The 7364-nt window shown below is 43.4% G+C and overlaps 1 pseudogene; it reads right to left on the bottom strand.

Annotated features, from left to right (window-relative positions):
- Positions 1 to 6911: 6911 nt before the first annotated feature.
- The window catches only part of LOC120861249, a 4313-nt pseudogene continuing 3860 nt past the window's right edge, over positions 6912 to 7364 (bottom strand).

Below are 7364 nucleotides of genomic sequence, written 5' to 3'. Positions count from 1 at the left end.
TAGATACTGTCTTAGTCAAGACTTTTTGTTGTGAGAAATAGAAACTCATCTGTAATAGTTTTGAGGGAAAAAATGGGAGTTTATATAAGGATGCATGGTTATCTCACAAACTCAAGAGCAAGAATGTAGGCAGATCTCCAAAGCTGACCAAATCCTGGGCAGTCATTATCTTAGGTTGGTTGTCTGGAGACACGTTATTTTACCTCTGCCTCCCTCTGTCCGATGACTTTCACCTATTCTCCCTGCCATTTTTGTTTGTTTGTTTGTTTCTTCAGGTACATGGCAGAAGACAACTATTTCATAGCTTGAGAGTCTGCTTGTTCCAGGCTAGAAATGGACTGTACTTACTGCACACCAAAATCCCAGGAAAGAGGATGTAGTTGATCCAGCTTGATCATACTGATTGTGGTGATGATGGGGGAGGGGTGGTGTCCCATGATACTTAACTAAAGTGGTTGCCAGCACCCACCACTGTGGGAGAAGAAGAGGGTTCTTGGGGAATGGTCTGTTTCTCAAATCTCTACCACAACTAACAGGACTGAGCAACATCTGCCAAATGAATGAATGACATGAGACTCAGTGTTCTTCAACTTCAAAGCCCATGATTTTTCTAATACATCATACAGCCTTCAAATGTTTGCATCTGAGATAATTGTTTCCACTACCTCAGTAAAAGAGAAAGGTCTTGTATAAGAGCATTTCCAGGAAACGGATGGCACATTCAAATCACAATAATTTGAAGAAGTTTAATAAAGATTTATTTGCAAATGTGTGGGCATGGTATAGGGAAATCACAAAGGAGGTGGGCAGGTCCTAAAATCTAACATTAGAGGGGCTCAGCCTTAAGAGGTAATGGGAGATGGTGGTTCAAACCAATATTGTAAACCAATCATCAATCAGTTAAAAAAAACAGAAACAAAAACAGAGAACTAAGTAGGGCCATGGGGTGGGAGTGAGATTTTAGCAAGGGGACTCAAATGAGTCCACAACCCTCATAGGGAAACTGAGGTCCGAAGGATTAAATGTCTCAACCTCACACTCCTACTTCCCTCTGATATTCTGCCTATGCTACTCACTGGCTGAACCCAGTAGAAAGTCAGAGGTAAGGGAATCTGTTGATGTGGTCCATACAGCTTAGCCTGTGAAGCTGAGAGCTAAGTGAAGAGAGTGAGGGATTATACTAAAGAGAGAAACAACTCTCTAGGTCTTTAGACTGGAAAATAAAAATAAACACGTGTAATCAGATTCAAAATTCAAAAATGAGATTTTTTTAAGGGTGTTCCTAGAGGTTTTAGATATGTTTAGTTTTCACATCTTGGGTAAGCCATATATATTAAACTGATTACATCAGGTGAAGTCATTAATTATTGTGCCTCAGGGGCTTCCTTGAAGGTCCAGGGCTCTAGACACTTTCATCAGAACAGCTTTGCTTTAGTATGGTTATTACATCAGGATTCTGCACAAGATTTCACTGAGGAAACAGAGCTATAGCACCACCTATAGTCAGGCAATGTGCTAAGGACTAAAAAATGAATCTCAGATTAGTGAGGAAGTCAGAAAAGCTAAGTAACAGTATCCAGTGTTAGGAAAACGTACAGGTTATGAAGGGAACCTATTGTTCCGTGCTTAGTCGCTCAGGAGTCAGTAACTGGAAAGGGAGGTAAAGAAATTCAGAGAACACTAATGTTGTCCAAAAGAGGGAAGAGGAATTCAACAACTATGTAACTCTCTGAAACGGGGGATATCGCTTGGAAAGAACGAGATTACAGATCCATGACAAGGATGGGAGCTAGGGTGATTTCACGTGATATGCAAAGATCTACGCTCACACCTGCCTTCAGCCTTGCTCTGCTCGCATCCCATCCTCTGTCAAACTGGAGTGGCATTTCAATAATTGGATGATTTGGGAGAATGGCATTGAAACATGTATAATATCATATATGAAACAATGCCAAAGTGTGCTCAAACTACCACACAATTGCACTCATCTCACATGCTAGTAAAGTAATGCTCAAAATTCTCCAAGCCAGGCTTCAGCAATACATGAACCGTGAACTTCCTGATGTTCAAGCTGGTTTTAGAAAAGGCAGAGGAACCAGAGATCAAATTGCCCACATCCGCTGGATCATTGGAAGAGCAAGAGAGTTCCAGAAAAACATCTATTTCTGCTTTATTGACTATGCCAAAGCCTTTGACTGTGTGGATCACAATCAACTGTGGAAAATTCTGAGAGAGATGGGAATACCAGACCACCTGACCTGCCTCTTGAGAAACCTATATGCAGGCCAGGAAGCAACAGTTAGAACTGGACATGCAACAACAGACTGGTTCCAAATAGGAAAAGGAGTATGTCAAAGCTGTATATTGTCACTGTGCTTATTTAACTTCTATGCAGAGTACATCATGAGAAACGCTGGACTGGAAGAAACACAAGCTGGAATCAAGATTGCCGGGAGAAATATCAATAACCTCAGATATGCAGATGACACCACCCTTATGGCAGAAAGTGAAGAGGAACTAAAAAGCCTCTTGATGAAAGTGAAAGTAGAGAGTGAAAAAGTTGGCTTAAAGCTCAACATTCAGAAAACGAAGATCATGGCACCTGGTCCCATCACTCCATGGGAAATAGATGGGGAAACAGTGGAAACAGTGTCAGACTTTATTTTTGGGGGGTCCTAAATCACAGCAGATGGTGACTGTAGCCATGAAATTAAAAGACGCTTACTCCTTGCAAGGAAAGTTATGACCAACCTAGATAGTATATTCAAAAGCAGAGACATTACTTTGCCGACTAAGGTCCGTCTAGTCAAGGCTATGGTTTTTCCTGTGGTCATGTATGGATGCGAGAGTTGGACTGTGAAGAAGGCTGAGCGCCAAAGAATTGATGCTTTTGAACTGTGGTGTTGGAGAAGACTCTTGAGAGTCCCTCGGACTGCAAGGAGATCCAACCATTCCCTTCTGAAGGAGATCAGCCCTGTGATTTCTTTGGAAGGAATGATGCTAAAGCTGAAACTCCAGTACTTTGGCCACCTCATGCGAAGAGTTGACTCATTGGAAAAGACTCTGATGCTGGGAGGGATTGGGGGCAGGAGGAGAAGGGGACGACAGAGGATGAGATGGCTGGAAGGCATCACTGACTTGATGGACGTGAGTCTGAGTGAACTCCGGGAGTTGGTGATGGACAGGGAGGCCTGGTGTGCTGCGATTCATGGGGTCACAGAGAGTCGGACACGACTGAGTGACTGAACTGAACTGAACTGAACAAATCGCTAGTCCAGGTTCGATGCATGATACAGGATGCTTGGGGCTGGTGCACTGGGATGACCCAGAGGGATGGTACGGGGAGAGAGGTGGGCGGGGGGTTCAGGATGGGGAACACGTGTACACCCGTGGCGGATTCATGTTGATGTATGGCAAACCAATACAATATTGTAAAGTAATTAGCCTCCAATTGAAATAAATAAGTTTATATTAAACAAACAAACAACAACAACAACAACAAAAAATTGCCCGGGGCCAGGAAGGTATCCTAAGCCAGAGGCCCGTAGGCCCTAGCGGGAGCTGGCGCCTGCAGAGTTTCACAGAATAGCTGGTGTCTCCCAGAGTGATCAGGTTCCAGCTCTCACGCGGGGAATGGGTGGCCAAGGAGAAGGCGCTCATTGGTTGTTTTAGCGGAGCTTCGAGAGGAGGAGGAAGGCTGACTGGTGCAGGTTTTTAGCTCAGACCACGCCCACCTCTTCTGGCGGCTGCAATCTGGTCAGGACCCCGAGGCCTTCTGGGTAGTTTAGTGGTGTGGCGGATAACTGGGCTGGGAAGCAAGGGGCCAGCTTTAGATGAAAAGAGCGCAGGGCCGGGCTACAACTGAGGGCGGGCTGAGCTGGGACTCCGGGTAGAATTCTTGGGTTTCCTTCCCCACATTTTTCTGCCCCTGGGCCAGTCTCTGCTAACCCCTACACCAATGCGTCAGTTCCTATCTGGCACCCGGGTCTCCTGGGAGCCCAAGACCTTAAATGGCTTTGAGAAGACAGTTCTAGGTCACTCAGCCAAATCCCAGTGTTTCTGGCCACACTCGCCCGTCACCACCCATGTTTAACACACTATGTCTATGATCAGGCAGTTCCTCTAGTCTGGAATTACTAGTCCGTGTCAATTTCTGTCAATTCCACCCCCATTTTCTACCTTTAATTTACTGATTATTCTTTCAGGCTTAGTTCTAATATCACCTTCTCAGTATAAAGCCTGCCCCATTCTTCAGGAAAGTATTCGATTACCTCTTAAGGAGTTCAGGCTCTGGAACTGTTGCCCAATGTAGAATTACATCTATGACATTTGAAATGTGATGGAATTTTGAACAAATCAGCCTCTTCGAGTCTCAGTTTTGCAGCTCAAAATGGAGGAGGTACTAGTGCCTAAAGGGTTTTGTGAAGATTGAAAGAAGCTATTAGAACCTAAGTACTTAATAAATGTGAGTGCTGTTATCTGTCTTCTCATATACAGTCTTCTACTTTGTATAGGCCTGTTATATAAGTTTGCCCTTTGTATTACCATTACTGGTTCTTCAGTTCAGTTCAGTCGCTCAGTCGTGTCTCTGTGACCCCATGAACCGCAGCACACCAGGCCTCCCTGTCCATCACCAGATCCTGGAGTTCACCCAAACTCATGTTCATTAAGTCGGTTATTACCAGCCCTAATAGAATTAGAGCTTAAAGGCTGGAACTGTGTCTTGTTTATGTCAGCATGCAACAGTGCTGGGAAAATATTAAATTATTTCTCAGAAGACTTTTTTTTTCTTTTAAAAAAGCACACTTTCCTTTCCTTTCCTTTCCTTTCCCCTTCTTTTTTTCCTCTTTTCTCCCACCCCCACCTTTTAACAAATTTTTAAGACTTTTTGAAACAGAAAATTTCAAATTGGATAAGGAACTGAGATCCTGAGGGAAGAATAATGGTGACCAGGAAGACCTTAACATTCCCCTTTCCCAGGACTACACTTAGGACAAGTTTCTTCTTGACTGTTGTCCCTGATCTCTTTTCTTAGAGCATTCACTTTAGAAACTTGGAATTGCAAATTCTTTCTCTGCCCCTTTGAAATGTACAGAAACCTACCTAAAAACCACTTTCCAGTTTTTAGACCAAGGGAATGTCTTACTCAAGGACCCGGGAGCCATGCCTTTGAAATATAATCCTCAAGGAAGATTGCACCCCTATTTCCTAGTCTCTGTGGGAGGGTAGGGATCTAACTTTAATGGGTGTCTTGCCCCAAATTATAAACTACAGCATGCAAACTTACTTTTCCTTTGGGTAAGAGCAATTACCACCCACAGGTCGCCTAAATATCTCCCTACTGCAGCTCTTAAAAATTCTCCAGCTGCTTGTTTCAGCAGAGTTGAATTCGATCTCCCTGTTGCAGTAGTCTTAAATAAAGTCTTTCTTGCCTGCTTCACTTTGCCCTGGTGTAGTTTTTCTTTGATGATGTAAATGTTTAAGTACTTTGCTTATTGTTTCTTCTTGATTATAGTAGTGTCTCAATTCCTCCTTGTTATCTGAGAAATGCTTCTTACATATTCTCATATCTACAGACTCATCAGTTTGGACTCAAAAGAGTAGAGCTTTGTGGAGCGAAGCTACTACTTTAGGTCACTATAGAGGGTAGTAGTTGATATACAGGATGTGGAAAGGGTTGTATATCTATCTGAGAGCATCCCAAGTGAGGTGCATTCATCTTAACAGAAGTAGCACCAGAAAACAAAGCACAGGCCTGTATCATTTTTTTTTCCTACCTATTATGAAGGGAGCATGAAAAGATGCAGTCTTCAAAGAAAGAGAACAGCTGAGAATATAATGCCCTTTCAAGGTATGTTGGATTAAGTTAAGGAGAGAAGCTAGATGAGGTTAGAAAGATTGAGATAGACAATAGAAAGTCAAATAGAAAGACAAATAGAAAGTCTTCTGAAATGGTGGAAGTAGTGTTGGAGTGATGTTCCTTAAAATACAGGGAGTGAAATATTTCCATTTAAGATGAGGAGATAAGATGGAATAGGACTGAATTGGAATTAAATGATAGATGGCTACCAAAAAAGAAGTAGGGAGAAGAGAGTTAATTAAGGGCATGGGTAACAGGGAAGAATCTGATAGTCTGAGAAGCTTGATAGAGGTACATATTACTTGGATATAATGGAAAATATCAAATAGTCATGCATTTAAGGAAACTGGAGGACTTAGAAGAAGGCACGTGACACCTGGCATCTCCTACTTGCCCTTTCCCAACACGGAAAAGCACAAACATACACCAAATGCAGTGTTGATAATTTAATGCCACCACAAATTCCCCCTCATGGGCTACTGGAGGCAAACAAGATGAAGTTTAGGCTGCTGATCCCTAATTTTTCTTTTTCTTCTTTTCTCTAGCTCTCTTTTCTTAATGTCTAACACTGCTCCCCGATTCTTTTTTTCTTACTTCTTCCTCTACTATTTCTCATATAGGAGCAGAGTGGATGAGGGCAGATTCAGGAAGAGAGAGTGGAGTGTGAGAAAAAAAAAAAACAGGTTAAGTTGAAAGAAAACGTTTACTCCTAAATGTCTAGGCAGAACTCAGGCTGGGAAGAGCATATAAAAGTGCTATGCAAAGAAAATGAAATGGAATTAAGTGTGCTTAAGTGTTTATAGATCCTGTTGTGAGAACTTAGAAGAAAATTAGTCAGCAGGAAGATTTCCAAGTCTCATGAAGAAGGTCCAAGAGAACACAGTGTTTAAAGGTATATCAGATAGATGAGCATTAAATATCAATAGGATCTTCCAAGCCTGATATGGTGCCAAGAAACCTATGAATGCTCTTTCCTGGAGCCTCTCAGCCCAGGAAAGTTATCCAGCTCTCAGGACTGAAGAAGGAAGCTGCCCCTCCAGGCATCTTCCGACTAGACAGACTCTGCCTGGGAAAGGCTGCTCCTCCCAAGGGCCCTCACCATGGCCCCCTTCATTTCTTTGTTTCGGAAACTGTAGATGACGGGGTTGCACATGGGGGTGATGATGGTGTAGAGGAGGGAGAGGGCTTGTCTTTGTCAGGACCGCATGTGCTGCGGGGGTTCATGTAAGAGAACATGGCCGAGGTGTAGAGAAAGATGACCACGGTCAGATGGGAGGCACAAGTAGAGAAGGTCTTGCCTCGACCAGAGGAGGAGTTCCTGCCCAGGATGGAGGCCAGGATGCGGGCATAGGAGATGACGATGAGCACCATGGGGCTGAGCAGCACCACAATGGCATCGGCAAAGATGACTCTCAGACTAAACTGGGGGTCTCCGCAGGAGAGAGCAATCACTATGGGGGCCTCACAGAAGACGTTTTCTATGTGGTTGTCTCTGCAGAAGGGA

Source organism: Oryx dammah, unplaced genomic scaffold (assembly GCF_014754425.2).
Source record: "Oryx dammah isolate SB20612 unplaced genomic scaffold, SCBI_Odam_1.1 HiC_scaffold_11232, whole genome shotgun sequence".
Taxonomy (NCBI): domain Eukaryota; kingdom Metazoa; phylum Chordata; class Mammalia; order Artiodactyla; family Bovidae; genus Oryx; species Oryx dammah.
The sequence above is the reverse complement of the archived record's forward strand: the minus strand, read 5'-3'. Positions and strand labels throughout refer to the sequence as shown.